This window comes from Ammospiza nelsoni, chromosome 16, assembly GCF_027579445.1.
Source record: "Ammospiza nelsoni isolate bAmmNel1 chromosome 16, bAmmNel1.pri, whole genome shotgun sequence".
Lineage (NCBI taxonomy): Eukaryota > Metazoa > Chordata > Aves > Passeriformes > Passerellidae > Ammospiza > Ammospiza nelsoni.
Window position 1 is genome coordinate 6,315,805 of NC_080648.1, and position 13,342 is coordinate 6,329,146.

A 13,342-nucleotide genomic window follows, 5' to 3' on the forward strand; every position below is an offset into this window, starting at 1 on the left:
TCATAGATTTGTAGTAATGAAGAGTTGCTCCTGTAACTTCAATTCAGCAGAACTGCTTAAGAATTATTGGAAGACAACAGAAAGAACATTTCCTTCACAATACTCTCTCCACAAACAATAAAAGTAACTACCTGAAAGCAATTTCCTCTCCTAGACTGTCTTAATATTAACATAATCATAAACACTTAAGACAGCATTCCCCTCACATCTCCATTATTAAACTCTTAAAGCTGAGTTATGAACAACATAAAACATTAATGCATCATGCCCTAATAATTGTTGTCTTATTAGAACATTTGCCCCATATGGCTTGTTAGATGGTTTGTGTTCATAAGGAAGTTCCCATTTACCAGAAGATATTAAAAAACCCCAGCATCTAAAACAAAAAACACACCCTGTCAATATTACTTCCATCAACAGCATTTTCATAAATTAATAAAAAATTAATGAAGCAGACAAAATGTAGTAATCTGGTTAAATATTAATTTAGGAGCACGTCTGCTGAACTTTGAGCAGTATTTACTGACAGCACCTGAGCCCCCACCCTCGGCTGCTCAGAGCAGCTCTGTGTGATGCCACAGGAGCAGAGGGGTCCCCTCACCCTGCTGGGAGCAACCACGGCCCAGCAGTGCTGCCCAGACAGAGCTGCAGCCCGGCACCAGCAATCCGGATTTCTGCCTGCCAGCCCCTGTGCTTGCTCTACACCTGAGGGTCTGGTCTGGCAAAATGTCCCTCAAATAGCAAGGGTTGCCACAGACATCAAAGGAATGCAGCCAAGTGCTCATCAGCCTCTGAGATGGTAAAAAACACACCCCTAAAGGAGATGGGAGAGTTCTCAACCACACCTGAAACTTTAAAACTTAAGACTTCTATGATGTAGATTATTTCATTAAAGCAGCAGTGTAAATTTGCACGTTTTTAAGTTCATTTGTATGACTCTAAGTACTTTGATTAACCAAATCCACTAAATTCAGACTAGAGGAATGAAGCTTGTTTTCCATTTTCTGCTTCCTGCCTAAACACCACAGTTTCTTGCTCTTTAATTTTGAAGTTTGCAGTCAGCAGTGATCCTACAGGAGACATCCATCCTTCAACAAACTTGGACCAGTCAGAAAACATAGCAGAAGAGGGATTAAAAAAGATAATAGTCTGTCTGACTATAAATAAATTTCCCATCAAAGCCATTCCTAGCAAGGTTTCATTAACAGAAATTGTATAACCAACACCTATAGGTACATTTCCCAAGAGAGGAATGGTGGGGCAGTTCAGCCAGAGAACCTGGACACAGAGGTCTGTGCATTCTAATTCCACTCCAGCTCACTTAATTCCATCTCACCAACTGTCTTGGAGCTCAGGAGCCACTCACAAAGTGTTTGCTTCAATTCCTCCATCTGTATAATGGCAATGATATCTAATTCAGAGGGATGCTGTGAGGATTAATTAGTTAATGTTGGTAAGTGCTTTGAAGATGAAAAGAGCTACAGAAGAGATAATCAGTTTTACAGTCTCTAAAAGCTTTTAGCATGTCTGCAGAATTATTTTGGAGTACCACAGGAATATCATCGGGGAGAATCTGTCATTTATCACCTACATCCAGAAAAGGGGAGGGGGACGCTGCAGGGTTGGAAGGAACAGGTATGAAAATATTTCAGTGTTAAATCACCTATCCTGTTCTGAAATCTGCCAACAAACAGCACAAAGCTCTGACTTCCTTTGTACAATCTACCTGTACACTGCTACCATTTTCTTAAGAAAACAAACACTAAATGGCTTTGTTAACTTAACTCTTCCCTTCTTCCTAATTTGAAATTCAGAAACTACAGTGACTTTTAGGGTTTTTTCTGTGTCTTTGAATATCCTGGCTTTTTGTCAGTAAGTATACTGTAAAGGACTGCAAGATGATGTCTCATTCTCCGAAGAAATGTCTTTAAGGTAAATGATATATATTTAGCTTTGGAAGATTTACTTTTGGTTGCCTATCAAAGTCTTCAATGTCTATAGCCCAGCTGCAGTTCCTGTCTTAATTGGTTTTCATTCCCAATAATCAAAAGAGAAGTTTGTAATGAAACAATCAGAGCCTTCAAACTTGGCAAAGTCAGACAGGATACAGAATCATACATGGTTGAAAATTTCAGATTTTTTAAAAAATTCAGTAATAACTCTACATTTTTCAGATAATTTTATATCCCACATAAGAATAAACATATCTTCTCTTTGATTTTTAAGTAGAGCATTTTTCATGGATGATTTGAAGCACATTAAAAGAACGTCAGCTGCTGATGTAACTGTTCCACAGCTCGTGTGTCTTCCTGGATGAATTGCTTCCAAGTATAACTATTTTGTGATCAAAAATGTATTTTTGAATACACATATTTCAAATGACCATCAGAAAAAAGACAAAGAATTTGATTTGATCTGACAGATGCTGTCTACAGGGAGCACAACCAGAGGAGTACAGATAAGTGATGTGTTAGTGTGCAAAGGGAGCAAGGTTTTTAAAACTGTGTTTATTGCAAACTAAATGCAATGCTGACAGGCACTGGCTTCAGATAAAATTTCTACTGTAATCAAATATAAAACTTCTGTATTAAGCTGTACTTTCCTCTTTAGAAAACAATGTCTAGTGGCTCTTCTACTTATTTTCAGTAGTTAGGTTATCAGTAGCACACGATGAAACAATCTACAATCAGCATTGTTGTGCAATGAAATATATTTTGCTGCTGGTTATAATCATTATGTTTTGCTCAGAGCCTTTCCCCTACCTTATGTCAAATGTCAACACTGACAGGGCTGAAGGGAAAAAAGTAAATATTTCAGCTCACTCTTGTTTCTCAAGCCCTTTGAGTTTCACAAGGAAGTAATGATTATTTATAGTCCCTCTCTGCTCCCAAAGATGCCACCCACTACTCTCCCACCACATTTAATTCTTCAAGGCTACACTTCTATTTTGTGGAAAGGGCTAGAATGTCTTGACTTAGATGCACCCTTTCATAAGGCAAAAGATGTGGAAAAGATGCTGGGTAACTGGACAATGATTTGTTATTGCAATTACCCCATATTCTTACAGTCTTTGCCAACTCCCATCACTCTGCCTTGAAATAAGTCTGGTCTGCTGACCCCATGGAAGTTTTCAAAGGCAAATCTCAGTGCCTGGTAAGCTGGACAGATCCACTTTGATCATGGCCAGATGGTACCTTCCAGGGATTTTTATTCACATTTTCCTTCAGGTTAAACAGCCCTTTTCCCTTTCCCAGTATTTATTCTTAATGCATTTATAACAAGTAGTTATAAATTCAGATCCTTTCTCCTGCGGGCCCAATGATTAAAGGCCTTTTAGACTCATTTGCATGACAGGTTACCCATTATCCTAATTGTCATTGTACAGCATCTGACCCATCCTTCCCCCCTCCCCATTTATTTAACATGAAAGAGCAGATTTTAAACACTACTCCAGTGCAAGGTCATTTTGACCCTTGCCTGTGTACAGCAAGCCTTCAGCCAGCTGCACATGGTGGGCAGTTGCTGTGGTGGGTGGGGAGCAGCCTCACTGCCCCAAGCTCTGTGTCCAGCTGCCCAGCTCCACACTCAGAGTCCAGTCTCATGATCCTCAATAAACACCACAGAGTTCACTTTGCTGGACTGAAATTTCGTGTTTGTTGCCGCTGCCCTCATTCTGTACCCCAGAATGACAACAGCAGCAAATGTCCCCATGCTGAGGTGTTCTTTGCAGTGAGCACAGGAGGAGGTGCTGTGGGTACTGCCCCAGAGACAAGACATGTTGGATTTCCTGTTAAAAACAACCAAACTTGTCTATAATATATACATCAAGACTCAGGGACATCCCTGGTATTTTTTTTCCTTTCACAAGAATAAATTCCTCAAAACCTGCTTACCATTCCATGTGCTGCACTACCTCCTGTGCCTCCTGCTTACCAACACACGATTTCCAATGAATGTCCAAAACCTGCTCCTGAATGCAAAGGACTTGGTGGACCAACCACACCAACAGCAATCAATAATTTCATGTTGCTACAGAGTAACCAATACTAAGAAAAAAAACCCAAACAAACAAACATGAAAAAATTAAACAACTACTAATTGCTGGGAAAACTGCTGCAGGCCAGTACAGAGCCTCAAGGAGGGCTGCTGTGAGCTCACAGGACTCCTGCTCGTGCCTGAATCTTCCATGGAGTAATTGAACCTGACAGGAAACAATCCTGATACAATTAGAAATGCACAACTTGCCAACACAGCCCTATCAGTCACTATGCCACCTACCCCAGCAATATTCCTGAGTCCTGACACAGACACAGCTCTAAGTTAAATATTTAGTTTAATTCATCTGAATTCAGAGAGTCAATAAAAGGGCAACTATCCTCTCAAAAGAACCCTCATCTCTCACTGTTGATAATCAAGGAGCAAGACACTTTTGTTCTGGGGAATTAACACAGGTCATCTTTCCCTTTACTGATGTTTCCATTTTGTTCTGTCTGCACCAACTATGCTTCTTGTGCAATCAGACTTCAAAAATGAAAAATTTATCTCATGTTGCCTACCTGATGAACACCATCAGAGCACACACTAATCTATTGCAGGTTCAGAAAAAACTTTTCTGTTTTTGTGTTCATGCTGGTCACGATGACCTGTTTGCATGGATCTTCACTTTTACTTAGCCTTTCTAGGGCCCAATAAAATGTTACACAACTAGGAAGGATAATAAGACCATGCTGGTCTAGCTGAGAGTTTCATACTGCAGAACTGGGGGAGAGAGACTGTTAAGGATATTTCTGCTGCCACCTTTTATCCTTCTTTCTATTTTATTTTCTACTTTAGCTCCAAAACTGGACATTTTATAAAACAACTCATAATTTATTGCCTGAGCTCAGAACAGAAAGGTTTAATTTAGCTGGATTTGCCTCTAAGAATTAACCAGCAATACCTGTGCATGAGACTATGTGGCTTATGTGGGGAGGAATGAAAGCAAAAGAGAAATAATAGTACAGTTCATAAAGCATAGCAAAATATATTGGCACATTCTTCCCACAACTTTTAAAGAGACATGAAAGCACTTTTAATTGTTTTCCTAGCCTCCTCATCTGTTTAATAAAACAAAATTTTCAGAATTGTATTCATCATTTTTCTTGCTCTGTTCACAACAGATGAACTAAGAAACAAGTGAATTCACTTTCTCTCTTCTTAATTTCACATTATTTAGGTCCTAAAATATCTTTTAAATTACATACATTTCTTTCTTCTTTACTGAATTCCAGAGAATTAGATAAAGTGTGCCTGTATTAGTGTAACAAACAAACATCACTTCTGATTAAGCAGCTCAAGCACTGCTAAAATAAACACAGCAGCTACACAAAAGTATAGAAAAGGACAGAAACAACAACAACAAAACCCAAATTACCAGGGCAGACACTCAGATACTTGATCATGCTGAGGTGCAGAGTGCAGGGGTTAGGAACAGTGACCTGGTCTGCCTGCATTGTACCTAAGAATTGTCACTGCAGCAGTATAGACACACACTACAATTACCTCAGTTTGGCATAATAAAAATTAGTGCAGACAGACCACAAAAGATAAATTAGAAGAAAATAAAGAGACAGTTTAGTCAATTAAATTTTGTTTGTTGTATGTATAAATGCTACCTTACCTGATCAAAAGCCAGAAATATCCTCCATCGTGCTTCGGATCTACTAGAGAAATAACAACGCTCACAGCAGCAATTAATTAGCTGCAGCCAGCTGATTTAAAGAATCACAAGCACAGCAGCACAAAATCAAGTGAGCTTGGACAGCTGAAAGTACTTTAACTGTGCAAGAGCTCAGGTACCCCTCAGTGTCACCTGTGTTGTGTGTTCCAGCTGTGAGGTAGTAGCTAGAAGTGTTACAATATAGCCCTAAGAAGTTTAATTAGAAACCCCAGGCATTTCTAGGATCCAGGAATGCTTATTTCATTTCAAAATAGATGCTATTTTATACCTAATATAAAATCACTTTAGTCCCTTTCAAGTCACAGGAGAAAATATTAGAAGTGTTCTGATCTCCTGAATCACAACCTACTAAGCCGCAAGCTTTGTTTTCAAACCTTAAATAGTTTTCTTTAGGTAATTCAATTCTCATATTTGATAAAACATATTACCAGCCCTTAGAAACAGAATATGCAGAGTAACAGGGTAAAAATTATAGGAATACAGCTGAGTCTAAAGCTGAATTAACTCTGCACACGCTAACAGGGCTGTATGGCACAGGAAGGCAGTTTAGCTACATCAAATTAAGCTGAGCTGGACTATCATCTCTTATTGGCAGGCTGCTGACTTGATGAAGTTATTGCCAACATCCACAGACTCTGCCTGACCAGATTCTTCTGTCTCACTCTGCTCTTGCAGGCTCTCACACCATGGACATTCACTCCAGAGCACATTCTTCCACTGCTCCTCCCATGACATAAAGATGCAAGAACTATGTTATAATATTTTAAAACATTCAATATGTGAATGTCACCTACTGAAATGCAAACTGTGGCAATATAAATATTTTATATATATATAATATATATTTATATATATAAATATAGAATAAATAAATAAATATATATGCATCAAGTCATCCTTGGCACCTGGGATTGAAAGCACAGGTGGGGGGGGTGGGCAGCCTCCTCTGTCACCTGCTCTTCCACAGAGGCACACCACAATGTGTCTCAACACACAGCCATGGTTGGACCATCCTCAACCTCCCCAATACACAGCAGAGATTAGTTCTGAGGGAAAGGATCATTCCCAAAATGCTGCCCTCTGAAGAGGAGTTGTTTCTCTCAAATATTTCAATTACTAAAGCATTTTCAAGAATTAAGTGGCCCTTGAGATCCTACTCCCAGACATGATCTTCCTAATAAGAACAGTAATGGTAAAATTATTGTACTGAAAAGACAGTTCTGCTGCAGCCAAGTTGGAGAATTTTACATGGCTCTTGCATCTTCACATTAGGCTGAAAATCAGAAAGAATGCAAATTCGTCTTAGGGATGGACTGCTCAGAATGGGGTCCAAGTACATCTTTCATTGAAGAGCTGGGCCTGGGCTGCCAGTTTTATTCAATTAACAAAGTTCAAAATGAGCTCCACTTCACACAAATATTCGTTTTATCTATTACATCACATGCTATTCCTAGTGGGATAGAAGCCCCAAGCATCAGACTGTGTTCAAAAATCAGAGGCTGCTTTATATTAAGTCTTTATATCAGGGCAACTTTTCACAAATGACTTTGACACAATCAATCATGCCTAAAACTAAGCTGAAGTGCTTCAGAACGCTGCCCACCATGGGCTGTTGGCTAAAGAGGCTGCAGAACCTCCCCAACAAGGCTTTGACTTCAGCAAAATAAATGTCTGCTACCCCAATGAGGTGATAGAGGTTTATTTGATTTCAAATGCTGTGTTGGTTGCTTACTACTAATACCATAGACTGGAAATGAAAAACATCTAGCACTATTGCCACTAAATAATTTATGCAGACCTTAATGTTGTCTATACAACATTATTTGAAGCAGACTTGTTGCAGTGCCAGCAAGTATTGAAATATTCCCAATAGGAACTGATCATATCAATCTGACCTTGCTCTTTATAGCAAGTCAATGTAAAGAGAGGAAGGAGAACAATCTAAACAGTGTTTAGCATCTTCAGCATCTGCTTGAAAACAAAAAGACCAGCATTTTCCTAGAAAACTCATTCCCTGTTTATCTTAATGAAGGCAAAACAAGCGGCAGAACAACTTGTTGAATGCAACCACAATAAAATATAATTCTTTTTATTTTTCAGACAAAAGGGCACAAAATCAGTTTTCATTTGGCTCAGTGACTATCCTGTGTTTGAAAAGAATGTTACATATTCATTTCATTTATCATTTAAAGTCAGATAATCAGGAAGTCATTATGTGGCCTACACTGGGCAGCTATTCGATTAGAGCATAATTGAACACTCTGTAAGGCAGCCAAAGCTGACAGGTTGGGAATGCATAATATCCTTCCCATGGCATTTTGAAGCAGGGGATAACTGTAGGAAAATCATTGTCAATCAAAACCTGACAACCCAGTGAGAGAGGCTGGAATCTCTGCTCCTTTGAAAACAGAAACCCAGCTTTATTTCTTAAGCTCTTGAGGCCTGTTGTGCTTTGTGTTTTCATCAGATTATAAGGCGTCGTTTTAAAAGATCGTAACTGAAACCAGAAAATTTCATTTGGCCTTCTTGTCTTTCTCATTTATCTGCAGGGAAACAGTGATCAAATATGAAAATGAGAGTAAAGGTTGGACTCACTTGCCCAATGTTTTAAACCTGGCTTTGACATGTTCTGATTGCTGAGAACAACTATTAACAAGGAACAAACACTCACACAAACCCCACACGGCTTGCAAAAACATCGACCTTCCAGTTGTTGAGTATTTAAATTACTGTTTAGTGTAATACTGTATGAGGCTTGAGATGAAAAGTTATTTTTACTAAGAGACTTGAAACTATTTCCAGTTAGTAGCGTAACAACTTTTCTAATTAGAAGCCTGTTTGTTTCCCTAGCCTTATCAGTGTGTATTTTAGTAGAATCTTACAAGTCCTTTGGCAAGCACCTACTCATTTTTCTGGGTTTCTCAAATGTGCACACACATAGATCAGGATGGGAACATCACTTTTCTATCAAAGGTCAGAGATAAACCTTACAGTTGTAGTTTTCACTTGTAGAAATATTTTTTATCACTAGCAAGCAGAATAATAGGGCTAGCAGATGATGTCCAATACCACTGAAATGCACCAACACCATGTTCCAGCTACTCATGGGAGACTAAAAACTCTTTTGAGACCCCAGCATCTTTGAGCAGCTGGTAGTTGATATCATGAAAAGCAGATATCTTAAGCTTTTCAGAGTGCCCTTGAAGGCTGTGCTTCTCAGCCTCATTGTCTGCACAGCACCACAGATGTCAGAAGTTGGTCCTCAGCTGATTACATATATATATATATATCTATATGTATAGTCAATATATTTAATATATGTATACATAAAAAACGGTGGTATATTTCTATATGTACCTGGTTAAACAAAATGGAGGTAAATAACAAGTGACCACTAAAAGATTACTCTCATTTCCACCAGGTTGCCACAATGGATTTCCTTTTTCTTTCTTTCCTGAAAGCTCAGTCTATATGCCCTGCAGATACAAGGTTGAGCGGGGAACACAAGCAGAAATCTCCTCACCTTATCCAGACAACACAATAACCTCTGATAGGCTCCATCCTAAACCATCCAGCCACGCCACTAACAAAGCTTGGGAACAGAATGGAGCCTTTCGGCAGGAGCTGTAAATCACTGGGGTAATTCCAACCTCAGGGGGAGTTGTATCCCAGGTTTGGATAAATCCAGGCATTGGAAGGTTTCCTTTAAAGCACAGGTGACATCTTGAGCTCGTTTGTGGCTACAGTGTCAGGAGCAGGAATGCAGGAAAGTCCTGCTGCAGTCTGCACTCCATTCACTCCCCATCACTCCATAGCCCTGGGCTTGACACTGAAATTCCCATGTATTTGGAATTTTCTCAGTTCACTCCATGGAATTTCTCTAGCCAGCATCTCAGTGGCACAGCAACCAAAGGGGCCCCTTGGCCCAGTGAGGGAAAGCTCCAGTGAGAAGTGGAAAAAAAAAAGAAATAAGTGAGGAAAAAAATTACTAGGAACAACAAAATTCTGATCTGTACTCTAACATTAACAAATACTAAATTTATGTTGTTCATGAGATTTCACTAGAGTTATTTACATAAGATCAGCACCTGATTTACAGAAGAAAGAGATACTGCAATTAGCCTCCAATATAATTATAATTAATAATTATTTTAGTAGGTGTATTTATGCCAATTAATTTGTAAACTTGCAGATTTTCTAATCTAATAGGAAGGTTTTAAAATTACTACAAGCTTCCTCAGCATTTACCTTGATTTGACTTTTCTCACACTTCTTTTTTCTCCTTGCTGTCTGGCTTTTTGCCTTCTAACACTAACAAGCACAAACAGGAGTAAATCCAGTGGAGCAGCACTAAATTGCATTATTCTTCCAGAGGTCATCTCTATCCTCTTTTTAAGGAACAGCCATGGGTTTGTGCTCTGCTGCATTATCCCAGCTTTGTTACCTGATACTACAAATCTCCAGAGCTGCTGGGGATTATATCCAATGAGGAAAGAGTAGAGAAAATTAAATGAAGAAACCAAGAATTACTTGTCAGACATTTCAGCCTTTCAAACGTTTTTGGGTTTTACAGTCAAGTAAAAAATAGTAAATTATGGGAATTGTGTTTTTTAATTTCTTTTTTTAATGTACTATAAATTGGTGGAAACATCTTTATCATGCAAAATAAAAATTTGCATGTGGACAACTCTTTTCCCATCTGACAAAGTATTCAACTGAAAGAATTTACTGTCTTCTAAAAAGATCAGTCCTTTGTCTCTTAAAAGCTAAAATAAGAGAGGCATAGGATGATTCTCTGATGAACAGGATGAAAAATAGTAATGTACTTGTTAAAGGTATTTCACCAGGAGGTCTCCTCTTTCTATTTAAGAGATTCCACAATTTCCTTTCATGAGGTTGTATTATCCATCTGGATTCTTGAGACCAGCCCAGAGCAACTCTGTGCCTTGGTTTAGATTAAACCAGTGTATTTGTAAGGGATGGATGTCTCTTTTTTTGCTGACACCATCTCTCTACCTCATGTTATCTTGGCATATTTCTCTGTATTTTATCAGAAAGCTTATTATTGAACATGTTCTCAAAAAGAGACCCTGGGGCCTGGGGAGAATAGAAGCTTCCAGGTTCTTAAGGGGCTACAAATATTTTCAATGCTTCTGCTTCTGGAATGGGCTGACTCAACCCCAAGTACACACCTGAGTGCAATGAAATCTTTGGATAGTTTTTCAGTTAGTGGTGCCACTTTCAACCCAAATTAATTTCCATCTGAAATTTAATCATAGATTTGTCAAAAATCATGAAGAACCAGTGAGCTGAACACCATTTCTTTTGATTCTTTCCCTCAAGCTCTCCAAACAGGACAATATTTCTAAACCCAAATTTATTTCAGCTGCTCTACAGCACAAGTTTTAGAACTGAACTGGACATTATTTCCAATTCCAGAGGGTTGCCACTGCCTTTCTTTGCTTTTGTACAGCATAAACTTGTGTATTGCAATTGTATTTATTGCTGTCTCAGTGAATACATAGAATGTGCACACAAGATTTACAAAGAGCAAAATTAATTTGTCCACAGTGTGTGTCAGGTAAAAATAATTTAGTATTAAAAGTACTGCTAGAATGGAGATATCATAATAAACTTATCTGGATGCACTTGAAAAGTCTTAAAGAAGTTCCATGGTATTCTGGCAAAAATATTAACCCTTCCACTGGCCACATTGTGGTAGAAAAAACAGAGCTACATTTCCCATCAAACTCTCACACCACTCAAAAATGTGGAGTATTCAACTGAAGGGAGTAAAATGAGAAGCTCTAATTTAAGCAAGAGGCAAAGAGCACTCTAACATGTGCCTTCATGGGATTTTCAATTACAACAAAAATAAGTGAAGATGTAAACAGAGACAGAAATGACTGTACCATCAAACATCTGCTTCATTATTGTTTGAACAGCAGATTGCTTACAAATCTCCCATCTATTGATGACCCTGGCATGGACAGGTACCACTCATTTTGATCTGGTTTACTTCGAGGTGTACTGTTCAGTAAAAGCATTATTTCCCACACCGACATGTGGTGTTAATGGGATAACAGCCTTGTCCTCAAGACTTGATAACATATTGTTTGAAGTTGGGACTTTAGGAAATTGTTTAAGAAACCACATCTGGCAGTGATCTACACTATTGATTGTCTCAGGTTTTACAGCACTGCACAGCAGTACATGTTTATGATAAAGATGAACATTTATCTTGTTATCTGAAGATAAAATGGAGGCCAGTCTGCTGCTCCTGTCTTTAGGAATAAACTATAAAATTCTGAATTCCACATAGAAATGTATTTTACAGTGCAGCAATGCAGAGCATTTTCCCCCATAACTCATAAATTAAAAATTAAGTTGGAAGTGACTCGTTCCACAGGTCTTTATTATAATAAACTTCAGTCTGAAGAAATTTTCTTACATACAGTTAATTCTAGCAATTAAATCTTTCCAACAAAAAAGGAAAATAAGAAATTGAAAAAAAAATTACATTTAAATCCTTCCAATGAATTACTGTGAGACTGAGAACATGTGAGAAAATACATGGGCACAGGACCACACCTTTAAAGGCAGCACCATTTCACCAGATGTGTTTATGGTGCCTTAGAAAAGATTCCAACCTTTCATTTTTGAATGTGAGGCAAACCCTTGCCCTCTAACCTCATCCTTCTTTCCATAAAGCTTCTATGTAAAATTTTCATTTAGCATCTTTAGCAATCTTTCATTGGGTTTGAATAGTACATTTTCATTTCATTCATCATTTAAAGACAGATAATCAGAAAGTCATTACATGGGCTGACACCGGGCCCGGCGCTCGATTGTGTTGTAATTGAGCACTGCAGAGCGTGTGCCAGATCTAATGGATAATGAATATATTATGTCAGCAGAACTGCCTCTGCAAAGCTCCTGGGGAATCACAGGGGGACTGCAGTGACATGGAGGGTCACAGATGTTGTGCTGATTTACTGATGGAGTGATTGTGTAATTAGGTAATCAATGGTGGGTAGAAGACTATATGTGGACAGCTAATTTTATACAAATAAAGACCATGCAAGAAGGAGGCTCCTATTTAGGACAGTGTAAGATGATATTTTGGTTTGGCTTAATTATTCATAAATTCTTAATGATACATTCCAAAGGTCTGATGGTGGAAGGCCAGCAGCAGAGGTCTGGCTCCAATTCGAACACTACAGTAGCCTACTTTAACAAACTTCTTACAATATTATCCCTGTCATTTAGAAAGCTCAAATTTTCTGCCTTGATTAAAATAAAACTTACCTTGCTTTGTGTTAGTGATTTGCTGTAACTTTTAACATTTCAGGCAGAGATAAAAAGCAGTCATGATAAAGACATGAAACAACTCTAAATATTTGCCCTATGTTTACTCTGCTCTCACTAGGAGCATTTAGTAATATTTACTTTCTTCTGAGTGACAGCATGTTTAAACAAAAAATGTAGAGGCAGAAGGTTCATGTCCTAAATTTTTGCTATAAACATATGCATGTTTGTAATAGAAATAGATTTTAATAGAAAAAACATGTAACTTTTTAAAAAGTCAGCTGATTGAACTCTGTACTGAAGATGATGAACAGC